A 16,591-nucleotide genomic window follows, 5' to 3' on the forward strand; every position below is an offset into this window, starting at 1 on the left:
TGTGGGGAGTGGTGGAGCCGTGCAGAATCCATCGCAGGAGGTGGAGCAGAGTCATGGCCATTACTGTGGCCTACCAGGGAGTGATGGAGCCACGCAGAATCTGTCGCAGGAGGTGGAGCAGAGTCGTGGCCGTTACTGTGGCCTGCCAGGGGGTCCAGGTCTGTCGGCCGAAGGTCGGAAGTTGGCAGAATCCTCAGAGGGTCACTCCTGGTGTGAACATCGGCTGAGGGGATATTTTGTACCCAACAAGAGGTTTAATTAGTGATTTGATCGCTAATTAACTCAATTTGATGGAGTAATTATTTTTGGATCAAGTCCAATTGAATTGGATTCCGTTGGGTTTGACCCAATTAGGTTAAGTGTTGACCTAATCGCTAAGGTGTTTTGGTCCCTGATCTGATCAGGGGTTGGGCTTAGTCAATTTTTGATTTGATTAGAATTTTGTTGAACCTAAATAAGCCTAATTAAGTTGGGTTTAACTTAGTCTAATTGTGCTTAACCTTTTTTGATTAGGTTGGTTCAATTATGTTCAAACCATCTTAACTAATCTCCGTGCGCCACCTCACTTCTCATGTGCCCATTTGAATTCACGAGAAATAACTTCTCATGAATTTTCTCCCACGCAGAAGCCATCCCACACCCCTCCATTTGTGTGCCATTTATCTGAATAAAAATGGTTGGTTGGCCATTCAAATTCAAATGAAGTTTGAATTTGAATGGGGCAACCAACTCCATGCGCCAACTTGCCTTATCCTCTTTTGTGCGCCATTTACTTTACACGAGAAAGAGTTTCTCGTGTAAACTCTCCATGCACAAGAGAGCCCACACCCCTCTCTTCTCACACGTAGAGTGGATAGGAATGAGTTGGTTGGCATTTGAATTCAAATTCGATTTGAATTCAAATGAGCAACCACTTATCTTTATCCTCTCATGCGGTAAAAATGCTGCAAAGATGCAGTCTTGCATCGTTTTAAAAAGGAGACAAGATAGGGCATGCACACAAGACATCTGAGAGAGAAGGGTGGCGTGAGAGAGCTTTTCTACATGAAAAAAGAAAAGAAAAGGAGAGAAAAGAAAGAAACAAGTGGGCACAAGTTTCTTCGGAGTGTACCCTCGAATTTTGGCTTAGGGTTCGGGAAGTGAGAACATGAGCTACGAGTATCGTGAGCCCACCAAACTTCAAGAAGAGCATCATCAATCTCTCAAGTGCATCTGCTGACGATCTGGAGCATTCGAGGAGTCGACAGATCAAGATCGAAGGAGTTCAATCAACATCGACCATCAAAAGGATTCAGCCATGAACTAGCATTCGTGAAGAGCCGATCAGATCAGAAGCTTCATGAGGATGATCCACAGAGGCTAGACACACTGTGTGGCTAGATTGTGATGATCAGACCCTCCCGACGATGATCAGATTGCAGCGATCAACTACCCGCACAAAGATAATATGTTTTGAACACATAACAGTAAAATGTTTACCGTAGAGAATTCAAAATTTAAATTTAAATACATGCTATTATATCATATTTAGATCCATGCATAGGGTTAATACATGTTAATTAATTAGATTAGTTAATATTTTTTTGCTGTAAACTTATAATTTTGAAAAAGTTTTAAAATTATCATTTTACCCCTGCACCATATTTTCCATATGATTTTCACAGATATGTATATAGAAGAGGTACGAAAAGATTCAGCATTGAAACCTTCAAGAGGGATCCGTTATCCTCTTAGGCATGGGTGTTTGCTATGCTATGTACTCGACTTGGTATATCTTACTGTGAAAGTCACGAGCAGATATTAATCAAATCCAGATTGGGAGCATTGGATTGCTATGAAAATATCCCTAAGTACTTGAGTAGCACTAAGGGATTATTTCTTATCTTTGAAGAAGGGTTAGAGCTAAGAGTGAGAGGATACACTGATGCTGATGGTAGAATGTCTACATTAGCATGTATTCTTGAGTTATATTGGTTTGATATGTAGGAAGGGTTCCAAGCAATCAACCAATGGAAGCTGAAAATACTTTAGATGTGCAGGATGCATTCTAGTTTTTGTGATAATTATGGAATTGCATGTCATACCATTAGATGCTATAACATTATACTGTAAAGATAGTAGTTCATAGCCCCTGCTAAGAAGTCAAGGTCTCACCAGAAGTCCATGTACATAGAACAGGCATATACGTGATTACCTCAAGTAGAAATATATGGAGGTACATAAAGTAAACTCCACATAGGATGTGGTGGGCCTGAGTTACTTAGCCAGCTAAACACTGAAGTCTGTCTTTAGAAAATGGGGCTCAAGTATATGGTAGATTGGCTTTAGTGCAAGTGGGAGTTTATTAAATGTGTGTCTTAGAAGCCAATCTTGACTAACACATACTTTTCTCTAAAACATATTTTATACTTGATGGATAGTCTTTATAACCAATCATGTCATATGTGTCCATGATTTATCCTAGAAATTAATAAAGATGATTTTGTATATTCTCAAGGTATTGAGAATTTGAGACATATATCATTAGTGGTTAATTTCTAAATACTCCTGATCGAAGAATCATCACAGAAGACAATGATCAATCCATTCAAGATTGATACATAGATCACCTCCCTTTAGGGTAGATGAGTCTCGAGTCTATGGTATAGAGGTACTGGGATGAGAGTGCAGGTGGTTGTTAGAGAATAACTTGCACTGAGCATGATCAACATGAGAAATCACTTAGATGTCTACTCATTCGTCAGTAATTTTCTCGATGCTGCAGTGCTGTGACTGATCTTTTGACCTGCAGTGTGTTGGCTATTTATAAAGAGGCTACTCAGTTTGACTGCATATTTTCTTGGTTCCTAGCCATTCAGGTCCTTGCTATATATATTAGCTATTGTAGGTTCAGGTTCACTGTTTGGAGTAGGATGTACCCAAATAGAATCTATCGATCTTGATAGAAAAGGAGAAGTTCTATGTGATTCGTAAGACTGAGTTCAGAAAATCTCTGACCAGAGTAAGTGTGAATACTGAAAAAAAAATTTCACGAGATTCACAGATGCACTCGAGTCAAGCCAATCTAGCATATGACTGACGATAGGGTTTGATGAGTTCTCCATGACCTCCATCTAGTCGGGACTCGTGATAGAGAGATTGTATCACACGATACTGCACCTAGAGGTTCATTTTTTCTATTCTGTTGGGTTGCCACTACATGTTGCTAGGTATCACTGGTGGATTGTGAGAACTTGCTAAGATTATTTTCGGATCAATGATCCTTATTAAAGTGAGTTAAAATCATTCTAGCCTATCGAAAGGAGTTTTGATGATACTATGATGGAGATCACGGTATGTCTTAGTACTAGATAGAATAGAATCTGAGGAGTTGTACACAAAAGGAGCACGACCTGATCAATGACTTAGATCATATTTGAATTATCAATCAGATTGATAGTTTGAATTTTAGAAACTGCTAATTTGTAATGGTTACAGTTTTAGCAGCTGCTAATTGTTAGCGTAAGGACCTAATTGCAAATGTTATAATTTTATTGAGATTGATTAAATTATAGATTAAATCTTAATTAATTTAAATTAGATTTAATTTAATTATACTTAATTTAATTTAATATTAATTAGATTTAATTATCCAAATCAAATTTGGATTTCAGACTTAATTAGATCAGGCTTGACAGCCTTTTCGAATTCGACTCGATTCAGAGTCGATTTGAACTCGATTGAGATCCAATTTGAATCAGATGAACCATGACTCAGAGAGCTCAATTTTTTTGAGACTCTCTCTAGATATCATGAAAAAAAAGAGAGAAAGCTATTGAAAATTATGTCCAAAAGCTAATCTTCTAGGTTGTAGATGATTGTGCTTCATACATGTATATGAATTATAAAATGATAAATATTATTCGGCAAGATTCATCATAAGGAATACATCTTTCTAAATAAAACTCATATGTTATAATGAAGTCCTTAGAGCTACTTTCAAAATAATAAAGGAGGATTTATCAAGTAGTTCTTAAATTCTGCTCGCAACCAAAGATACAATTGTTATAAAGATAATAATTATATTGAGTGTAGGTCATTGTGTGCCATATTAATTAGTTATCTTCCTAACCAAGATGTGTGCTGACACGGATATGACATATGGATGATTTATAGGAGTATATTTCACTGAGCATGATCACTTTTGGAGTACTCTGCTGTCAAGAGTTGCTTTGATGGGATATAGATATATGTGTCCCTCTAATCTGAGACTGCCTCAATGACTTGCAAGCAACTCACTGTACTTTGATGCTGGATTATCCAAATTTTTAATTTGATGATGAAAAATTTTTGGGTACAGTCAAGTACTTACGAAGTCTGAGTGCGAGTCAAGATGGGATTGATCGCTCCAAAAAAAATTAGAGATGATGCATCATTGTATTTTAATTTAGTAAAACTTTGATCAAAGTAGTCCTAGTGAGAAGTCACAGAATTTTTAAGGTTGAGACACAATGTGGATCACTTATCTTGGGTTGATGTTTAACTCCAAATTATTCTTGAGCATCGAGTGTCAAAGGGATGAATTATACAGTCACATATCCACATGGGTTCTAGAGTATTGCTGGACATACATTCGGCATACCTAAATATCAAGAACTATTGCTAGATGGTAACATCGATTAGTATAAGAATTATTCTTATGCTATCGATTTAGGTTTGAACCTATGGGGTCATACACATAGAAGTACCGTCTGATCAAATGGCTGATCGACGATTATAAATCATTGAAGATTTTAATTATCAATGTGATTGATGATTAATCCTTTACAAAGATTGCTATAAATTATTTACTAATAGTTGATAAATTAAAAAAATAATTAATTAATAATTTGATTGTTGTTAGCTCAATTTGATAGAGCAATAAGGGTTGGATCAAATCTAATTGAATTGGATTCAGTTAAGTTTGCTTTGGATTGATTGGATGCAGTCTTATTGGATCATAGAGCTTATTCTAATTGATCTCAGCGATGCAAATCAAATTTTGAGTTGAATAAGATTTAATTTAGTTCGATATAGACTTTGATTGGATCAAATCCTATTGGATAATGGCTTGATTGGATCAAGCCTTATTGATCAATAACTTCCCTGATATCCATTAAGAATCAATCTCTAGATCAATGAGATTTTAATCTAACTAATTCTCTAATTATATTGGGATATAATTGGTTTCATAATTAAGCTAGGATCAAATTAGTTAGTTTATTATAATTAATTCCTAAACTAGTTAGGATTGGGTCCAAAAATTAGTTAGAGTTTGACCAAGATTCATGAGTTCTATTTGAAATAGGACTGAACCAACTCCCTCCACCTATCTATTTAGGTCTCCACACCACATCTCCTCTTCACCATGGAATATCTCATGGCCCACACAAGGTACCACGTCCTCCCCTCTCTTTCATGTAAAAAAGAAGCCATCCCTTCCTCTTTTAGTCACCAAAAAGAAAGGAGGGGCGTCCAAGAGTTAGACGCCCCATATCCTATGCATCTAGGCTTCCTTCCCAACTCCTTTTGAAGAAATTTTGTCAGATTTTTGCTACTGATTCTTAGGCATCAAAGAGAGCTTCTCTTTCTGGTTTTATAGTAAAAAATTAGAGAAGAAAAGTTCTTCCCAGTGAGAGAAAGAGAAGGAAGAATAAATATCTTCTTTCTAGTGCGCAGCCTTAGAGAAGAAGGATTTATTCTCTCAGATTTTTTTTTTATTTTTTTCTAAGATTAAAATTAGATTGGATCAAATTTTTAACATAAGAATTTAAAGAAGAAATATCAAAAAAATTTGGTTGGGTGTTTGGGGCTTCCTAGAGTTCTAGATCAAGGAGTAAAATGGAGAAGAAGAGAGAAGAATGGTTCTTCTTTTGGGTTTCTCTTTTGGATTCTTCTAGAACTTAGAATTTTATATGGTTTTCAATATGAGAAATTAGATTAGATTTGATTTTTATCATAAAAGATCAGAGAAGAAAGGTTCTTCTTAAAGGTGTAAAAGGAGAGAGAAAGATTCTTTCTTGTGCATGGAAAAATTGAGAAGAAAGAGTTCTTCTCTTGATCTCTATCGTAGAGATCTGATACATGGATCCAAGAAGAAAAAGAAAGGATCTTCTTATTCTTTATCTTCTTCATGTTCCTCTTAAATCAGTCAAAATATGATATCTTCATGAGCTAGCACTCCCGGGGTCATCGATCAGCACTTGAGCTTCGTTTGGATACCTATAGAGGTCGGACATGTGTGCGGCTGTCGAGCATCATGAAGAATCAACTATCATAGATTTCAAATATGGGGATCTACTATCCGCACTCAGGTATAGAGTTTTGAACTCAATTCATATGTAGATATGATCTAAATATAAATTAGATATAATCTAATTATATATAGATATGATCTATACTTGCTGAATTTTAGATTTCAGATGTACATACATGCATATTACTTCATATCATGGATCTTGTTTGATAATTTTTGATTTAATCTATGCATGTATTGTCGATTAAACTATTTAATCTATATTTATTCCATTATAAAATTTTAAAAATACATGCATAAAACCACCACGCCTCCCTTCAACTGATATCAGAGTAAAAGTTCATTATGACATGAGCATATATGCATGTAGAGTTGAAATATAGATTTAGCAATGCATGAGATATGTTATGATCTAATTTTAGATACAATCTAATGTAAAAATTAGATCTGATATAATTTAGATTTGATCTAAATTTTTACATATATGATATATGAGTAGATTGGATGATCCGATTAGCAAGTACTTGGATTGGATTGATCACCAAGCCATTTGGTTATAAAAGCAAAAGAGGTTTAAAGGTCTTCTCTTCCTATTTGATACGATGCTCTTATGATGTGTAAGGGTGCTATGTGATTTAATCTCATGAAGAAGAAAGTGAAAGGAAGAACTTACTTTTCTGCAAAAGCCTAGATATTGAAATCCTAAGAATTTTTGTATGTGATACAAAGCTTGAGTTATATGAAAAGTAAAATATTTAATCTGTATGATTAAAATTATTTTAATCATAAAAAATAAAATTTAGAATCACAAAATATTTAGATATGATCTAAAATTTGTTATGAATGATTTTATTTCAGTTTATGTTAGAATTTTCAGACCTGAAACTATGTGATACTTGGTGGCACGCTAACTGAGTCGACTAGTTTTGAACTGAGTCTAACTAGTCTTCTGATTTAATCGGTTCAGTGCTGACAGACCCGATCCAATTATCTCAGACCGAACAGTAATGATTACTGATCATGATCAATTAGTCGATCAAGTATCAGACTTAGTTGACCTACTGAAGTGAGCCAACTCAGTTCAGGAGTAAGTCATTCTAGTTTTTAGAATAAAAAATTTTATATAAAATTGATGTAAAATTATTTTACAAAATTGAAATGGTTTCAATTAATAATCTTAACCCATGTTAATGCTATACTTAATTAAGAATTAAGAAATATATTTTAGATCTAGAATTATGATTAAAGATCTAATGACATTGCATAAAATATAGGGCATGGGTTAGCTCAAATCAAGTCCTTTTAATTGGGTTAGACCTAAGGTTAGAATCAATGACCTAATGGACTAAAAAGAGTAGTTGATCAAATCTAATTAATAATTGATTTAGATTAGGTCAAGAGTACTCTAGATCAAACACAATAGTTGTAGTTGATTGAGTTCATATCTTTGATTAAATCAAATGAATCTTGATTGAGGCTCAAAAATTGAGCCCGAGTCATTAGGCTGATTAGATCATTAGATGACTCGAGTTGACCCATGTTGTTAAGGTTAATCAGTATGACTAATTTAGGTGCCTTAGACTGACTTATCTCTAATCCTTCACATGATTTGATGAAGTTAGTGGGAGGATTTATGACGTGCCAGTTGGACTCACTAGTCACTAATCTTTTACATAACTTGATAAAGTCAGTAGAAGAATTTATGACTTGTAGGTCGACTGATGTCTTCTAAAATATATTAACCAAATTTTTTAAATTATTAGATCCATAAAATGAGCTAGTTATGGGGATAACTAGATCATAGCCTCTCATTATGGTGTATGATAATGAGTCTAATATTTCAAATAGGTATTGAAGGTGCCACACGTTTGGTGTCTATTACGTATTGAAATTATCATCCATCATATGGCCATCTTGTTGTACTTTCAGATCAATGCTCGGGTTGGCTGAGCCATACTCAGGTTTGGACATCCATTTATTGGATGCACTTGATATTGTTATGTTAATGGTAGGATCTAATCAGATTTTTCAATGGAGGCACCACATGCCGGCTGAAGAGATATCTAGGGCAAAATCTGATTGCTAGAAATTATTTGGAGAAATAATTGGTTATGAACCTACCCATGGATGCACTAGGATTGGCCAAGTCACACTCGGATTTGAATGCAATCTGTGTGGATTCTAGTACTTGCTAAGAAAATTAAAGTTATTTCTCGAATTGAAAGTAAAGGCTACCAATTCATATAAAATAGTGGAAGAACTTTTAGACTAAAGTCCAAGTCTTTAGGCTTAAAGTAGTTTATATACTGATAGGTTAATTATTTTTTTTCCAAAATGGCAAGAATATTGTCGCTCTGTTCATTGTTAGAGAGTGACAATATTATCAGACCTAACTTTGATAGCCAATATCGAAAGTTGAATATAGTTTTTGATCGAATTGATCAAAAAGTCTCAGGCTAACCCAAATAGGCCTAAAAGAGAAATCAGCAAATGGTTGCTAATCAAGATAGTTATATGATAACTCTTTGAAGTTTCTCTATTGATAATACTACTACCTAGATATAGGATACTGACAGTACAAGTCATATTTGCAAATAGTAGCAAAAAACTTCAAGATAGTAGAAAGTTTGTAGACGACAAGAGACTCCTGAATGTAAGAGATGGAAGTCTATTTCAATCTTAACATTAGAAATCATTGAGCTTATTTTCAATCCTGAAGATGTCATTTTAAGTGATTATCACTACTGTCCAATCTTATTGATGGTGTCAATAAAAATGATTACTGCGATATCATTATGAATGATATTGCAATAATAAGTGGATAATTGAAAATAGAATAAATCTAGTACCATAACCTGTTAGTGTAAAGTATATATCTTACTAGTATCCTAGATTAGATAATATCACTGAAGCCTGCTTTTGGCATAGTTGACTTTGTCACCTTTTATTGAAAAGGGTGTATGAGCCAGAGATGTTCTGAGTTTGGAACATATTGATGTATTTGTACTCATGAACATAAGTGTCAGAAGAGGGCTTACTACTTCATTAAAATCTTTGATGATCTATCTTGGCATGGATGCATCTTTCTTATGAAGCATAAGTTTGAATCGGTTAAAATATTTAAATAATTTCGTAATGAGATAGAAAAATAAACTGTAAAGAGTATTAGAACTAATTAGTTTGATTGATGAAGTGAATACCTTTACAGTAAATTTTTGACATGTCTTGAAGAGAATTGGATTCTCTCTCAGTGGACCTCTTTTGGGACACTACTGTTTAAAAAGATATTTGAAAGAAAGAATTAAACTTTGTTAGATATAGTTTGATTCACTATGGGTTTGCTAGTCAGCCAGAGGTTATGCTTTAGAGACTAATTGATATGTGCTCAAGAACATTCTGAGCAAATTGATCACCAAAACTTCATATGAAGAATTTGAACATAAAATCTAATTTAAAATCTATAAAATATTAATTTCAATTTTTAATCAGATCGAAATGATAATATTGTGCCAGATTATGTTTTTATCCTAAAAAGATAAGCGACATGCTGGAAAGCTTCCATGCAGTATTTAATAACCAGTTTTATTTATGATACGGAGTTCTTTGCGATATTTGATGCTGGTAAAGAAGTAGTTTTATTATGAAAGTTCATTAGCAAGCTTGGAGAGGTACCCCTCCGTTGATGGTCTAGTCCTTCTGTATTAACAGCAGTACTAGAGCCATAGCTCAAGCTGAAGAACTGATATTTCATCTGAGAACCAAACACTTTCTATATTGCAATCCCCTTGTTCAATAAGATCGAAATAAAGTCGATCTTAGGAAGATCGACTGAAAGGAAAACTTGATTGACCCATTGACTAGAGCAATCGGATCTAAAGAGTTTGATGATCACAAATAGAAGATGGGTATTCGATACCAATCTAATTGGCTTTAGTTCAAGTGAGAATTGTTGAAAATTATGTCCTAAAGCCAATCATCTAGGTTGTAAATGATTGTGCTCCATACATATATATGAATTATAAAATGATGAATGTTATCTAATAAGATTCATCATAAGGAATACATCCTCCTAAACAGAACTCATATGTTATGATGAAGTCCTTAGAGCTACTTTCAAAATGATAAAGGAGGATTTATCATGTGGTTTTTAAATCTTGCTCATAACTAAATGATACAACTGTTATAAGGATGATAATTGTATCGAGTGTAAGTCATTGTGTGTCTTATTAGTTGGTTGTCCTCTTAACTAAGGTATGTGATGACATAGGTATGGCATATGGGTAATTTGTAGGAGTATATTTCACTAAGCGTGACCACTTCTAGAGCACTCTACTATCAAGAGTTGCTCTGATGGGATATGGGTATATGTGTCCCTCTGATCTGAGTTTGCCTCGATAACTTGCGAGCAACTCACTGTGCTTTGGTGCCAGACTATCCGAATTTTTAATTTGATGACAGAAGGTTTCAGGGTACAGTCAAGTACTTGTGAAGTCTGAGTGCGAGTTAAGATGGGATTGACCGCTCCAAGTAAAATTGAAGATGATGCATCACTGTATTTCAATTTAGTAAAATTTTAACCAAAGTAGTCCTAGTAAGGAGTCACAAGATTTTTGAGGTTGAAATACAATATGGACCACTCATCCTGGATTGACAGTTTAACCCAAAATCATCCTTGTGCATCGAGTGTCAAAGGGATGAATTATATGGTCACTATATCCATATGAGTTCTAAAGTATTGTTGGGCATACATTCGGCTTATTCGAATGTTGAAAATCATTGCTAGATGGTAACATCGATTAGTACAAAAATTATTCTTGCACTATCGGTTTAGGTTCAAACCTATGGTCTCACACACATATAAGTACCGTCTGATCAAATGGCTGATCGATGATTATAAATCATTGAAAAGTTTAATTATCAATGTGATTGATGATTAATCTTTTATAAAGATTACAATAAATTATTTACTAATGGTTGGTAAATTATAGAAATAATTAATCAATAATTTAATTATTATTGACTCAATTTGATTGAGCAATGGGGGTTGGATCAAATCTAATTGAATTGGATTCAGTTAGGTTTGCTTTGGATTGATTGGATGTAGCCCTATTAGATCACAGGACTTGTTCCAATTGATCTCAGGGATGCAAATCAAATTTCAGTTGAATAAGATTCAATTTAGTTTGATATAGAATTTGATTGGATCAAATCCTATTCAATAATAGGCTTGATTGGATCAAGCCTTATTGATCAATAACTTTCCTGATATCCATAAAGAATCAATCCTTGGATCAATGAAGTTTTAATCTAATGAATTTTCTATTTAGATTGGGGCCTAATTGATTTTATAATTGGATTAAGACCTAATTAGTTAGTTTGTTATAACTAATTCCTAAATTAATTAGGTTGGGTTTAAGAATTAGTTAGAGTTGGACCAAGATTCATTAGTCCTATTTGGAATAGGGCTGAACCAACTCCCTCCGCCCATCTATTTAAGTCTCCACACCACATCTCCTCTTCATTGTGGAATATCTCACACCCGACATAAGGTACCACATCCTCCCCTCTCTTTCATGTAAAAAAGAAGCCATCCCTCCATCTTTTGGTCACCAAAAAGAAAGGAGGGGCATCCAAGAGTTGGATGCCCCATATCCCATGCATCAAGGCTTCCTTCCCAACCCTTTTTGAAAGAATTTTGTGAGGCTTTTCCATTGATTTTTAGACATCAAAGAGGGCTTCTCTTCCTGGTTCTATAGTAGAAAATTAGAGAAATTTTTTTTTTTCCAACGAGAGAAAGAGAAGGAAGAAGAAAGATCTTTTTTCTAGTGTGCAATCTTGAAGGAGTTCTTCTTTTAGATTTTTTTCTAATTTTTTCTAAGATTAAAATTAGATTGGATCTAATTTTTAACATGAGAATTTGGAGAAAAAATATCAAAAAAATTTGGTTGGATGTTTGGGGCTTCCTAGAGTCTAGATCAAGGAGTAAAAGGAAGAAGAAGAGAGAAGAACGGTTCTTCTCTTGGATCTCTCTTTTAGATTCTTCTAGAGCTTAAGATTTCATGTAATTTTTAATATGAAAAATCAAATTAGATTTGATTTTTATTATAAAAAATCAGAGAAGAAATATTCTTCTTAAAGGTATAAAAAGAAGAAAGAAAGGTTCTCTCTTGTGCATGAGAGAATTGAGAAGAAAGGGTTCTTCTCTTGATCTCTATCGTAAAGATTTGATACATAGATCCAAGAAGAAAAAGAGAAGGTCTTCTTATTCTTCATCTTCATGTTCCTCTTAGATCAGCCAAAATATGGTGTCTTTGTAAGTTAGCACTTTTGAGGTCATCGATCAGCACATGGGCTTCGTTTGGATACCTGTAGAGGTCGGACACATGTGTGGCTATCAAGCATCATGAAGAATCAACTATCATAAATTTTGGATATGGTGATCTGCTACCCATACTCAGGTATGAACTTTTGAACTCAATTTATATTTAGATATGATCTAAATATAATTTAGATGTGATCTAATTATATATAGATATGGTCTATACTTGTTGAATTTTAGATTTCAGATGTACATACATACATATTAATTTATGTCATGAATCTTATTTGGTAGTTATAGATTTGATCTATGCATGCATTGTAGATTAAATTATTTAATCTCTATTTGTTCTGTTGCAAAATTTTAAAAGTACATGCACAAAACCACCACGCTTCCCTTCAGGAGCACGTGAAGATGTGCTCCCTTTGTTTCTTGCACGTGTGAAGAGTGGAGAGGCACCAATAGTTGGTGCCACATCCTTCTGAGACTCTCTCTCTTTAAGACAACTATACAAATTTAATTTGAATAGATGCCTTATCAAAAAAATATTCTAATCTGATTAGAATGGGGTGTGGAATATTTTTTTGTGCGATAAAAAAATAGGAAAAGGTGGAGCGTGCACAAGGTTAGTGCGTGAGATAAGTTTCTTCTTTCTTCTCTTATTTCAATAAATCTTATCCCTTCTTTTTGATATAAACACCCAAGATCAAATCAGATTAAATCTATTAGGGCGTGAGGAAGTGTTTGGGTGTGGGATATTGTTTTGCTTGACAAACATATAATGTGAGGGAGAGAGGGTGCATGTAATAAGAAGAAGACTCTCTTTTCTTGCCATGAGGTTGTCTCCAATGCCTCCTCTTTCTTTCTTCCCTTCATCTCCAATGCTCAGATCTAATAGAGATCAGATTTAAGAGAGAAAAAGAGAAAGAAGAAGAGAAGAAAAAAGGTTCTTCTTCCGTTCTTGGTGATCTGGTTCAGATCCCGTCGGATCTACACAAAAGAGTTCGCACAGCAATCTTCTTTTTTGAGATCTAGAAGAAAAGATATAGATCCAAGACTGAGGAGCAAGATCTGTAAAGTGCTAGCATATCGATGATTTTGGTGCTCTGATCAGACATCTTTGTGTGGATACCAACAGAGGTCGGATGCATGCGTGGTTACGATCGAAACTCAAGACATCCATAGGATCCAAGGTATGGAGATCTGATCTTCGATTTGATTTTGCTAATATTTATTTTTTTTTTCAGATTTCAGATCTAGGTAGTATGTTTATGTCAAGATCTTAACTATGATTTTCAAATCAAATTTAGTATGTGTTTGAATTAAAAATATTTTAATTTATTTACTTTCACTGCATAAAGTTTAGAAAAAATTTTAAACTACACATACGAAACCATAGCATTTTCTAACATATGATTTTTTGATTTTAATATCGAATGGTCTTTAAATTATATATGTTTATTCTTGTATAATTTTTGAATAAAATTATTCTCTTATTTCTGAAAATAAAATATGGAAAGCTTGGTTTGATATTATCATAAAAATTGGTACGATGATATATGAGAAATTGATTACAATGAAATTATGAAAAAAATTCTCTAGTCAGACTATAATTTGGATCTAGCCAACCAGACTAATCATTAGCCATATGTCAGAAACGTATTTCTTTCGGACCTAATAAGTTAGGGCTAATCACAGGTAGAGCTAGTTCTTTCAAGCCTAGTCAGTCGGGACTGATTGCTGGTATATGCTGATGAGTCATATATATGTATTTCAGAATTAATCTTTTTGCTTTATCACAGAGCTTTACATGGCTATGTAAATCAGAGCTAGTTTCTTTCGAGCCTAGCCAGTTAAGACTGATCGTTGGCATATACTGATGTGTCGCATACTTTTTTTTCAGAGACTACTCTCTATTGGGCCTTGTTACAGAGCCGATCATGGCCGTAGTCACCAAAAACTCAGAGAGAATTTTTGGATATTTACTGATTTACATGGCATGTTTTAAAAAAAATTTATGTTGTTACATATTACTATCATATTATTATATTTTTGAAAATTAGTTATGCTTAATTCTTTAAAGATATTGATAACTTACTGAGTCCGTAAAGCTCACTCTTTTTTTTTAGATTCAGAAGATCTTGCAGAGCTTAGGATCAATCAGTGAGAAGCATAAGATTTAGGAAGTTATTTGCTTAGTTATATTCAGATAGTTATATTGTAAAAATTATTTTAAATTTTCTTGGAGCTTTGTTTTATTTGTTATCAGTTATGGAGACTTTATTTTTCTATTAAATAGAGATATTAGAGAATTTGCTTTTACCACTGTCTAAGTTGAATTGACATCATTATATTTTCATGAAAGGTAGGCCTTATATGTTCGAGCAGTTTAAATCCTAAGGATGTATGGCCATCTATCGCATGCCTGGCTTGGGTCATCAAATCTGGCCGTGACACATTTCTTCACAAATTGAGATGGAATCTCTTGTTTAATATAACAATAATTACCATCATCATTTGAATGTTCTAATACATTTTGGTGTTTCATTATCGGACTTGAATTAGCCTAGGCAGTGGCGAAGCATAAGAGAGACCATGGGGGCCACTGCCCCCACTCCCCAAAAGAAATTTTAAAATATTTATTATCTATATATTTATATATATGATGGCCCCCCAATATTTTAGTCTTACACACATTACGAATCCATCAGCTTGAGAAAAGATCATATAATTAATTTATATATTTATTTTTATTTAAAATAATAAATTTTTTAAAGAAAAAATAGTTGTTTATTTATTCTTTAACCTTTTATATATTCTTCAATCTTTAATATGAAAGAGATTATTAAGATTTTTACACAATCAAAATTATTTTATAGATGGTATAAGATAATATTTTTTATTTATCTTTATTTATATATAAGGTTAAATATTTATTGATATTTTTGTAATATTTTTCGATATATATATATTTTATATTATTTATTATAAAATATTATATTTTTAAAGATTATTAATAAATTATTATTTTGTCATTCCAACATTTGATGTCAGGCTCCGCCACTAGCCTCGGTATCTCCACCATTGGCCCAATCAAACACATGCTTTGGTTTGTTAATCTGACTCATATGAGGATGTCTTTGCTTTATCTTGAATTTTCTAAATTGTTTGTTTTCAATCCCATTATTCCCTCTTATAATTTATTATTTTTTTCTGTCTTGAGATGTTTAGCTTCTTCCTTAGTATTTCTTGATCATGTTTGTGGTGTGCACTTCTTTTATCCAAAATTCATGTCGCCTTCTTTTCATGTATGTGCCATGAATATCTTATGGCAACACTTTGCCTTGCATGACGCTGACAGTTTGACTAACAGAAGTTTCAGAATTATTTTTCTATCTGAATCATGTCATGGATGTCCGCCAGGGGCATGCATCTTTACATTCATCTATTTGGGGCAACACTCTTGGCCTTCATCAACAGGGCCAACTGTTTCATGGATCTTTTATAGGACAAGTAGTGGTTTAGATGAAAATGGAAACTCTTCATCAGGTTTGGCTATTGGAGCATGATCCCGGCTCCTCCAACAGACCTTGGGTGCAGCAGAACCAGCAACGAACAAATCTGGAGACTTCTGGACTCGATTGAAGGCCCTTGACGAAATCAGCCTGGTTGCTGTCTTCTTCGTCAGCCTTTCGTTCCAGATGAAGAATGCCTCTGAAATCACCTCTAAAAAATCCAAGATCTGGTATCCAACCAGATTAGACCTGGACCAAGGTCCTTCAACTTGTAGATCTTGAATTGGGGTGTTCTAGAGAGAGAATAAGGTAGATGGAGACAGACCTTGCAGATCTATCCTACTGCAGCCTTTTTTGTAGATCTATTGATGGAGATCTCACCCGTGCCTCAAACGACCTTAGATCAACTCCAGATCTGAGAGAGACTTGTACCAACCTCTTCTCAAGAGATTTCAAGTCCTGTACCTAGTGTTTGGGTGATTG

This window comes from Elaeis guineensis, chromosome 10 (genome assembly GCF_000442705.2).
Source record: "Elaeis guineensis isolate ETL-2024a chromosome 10, EG11, whole genome shotgun sequence".
Lineage (NCBI taxonomy): Eukaryota > Viridiplantae > Streptophyta > Magnoliopsida > Arecales > Arecaceae > Elaeis > Elaeis guineensis.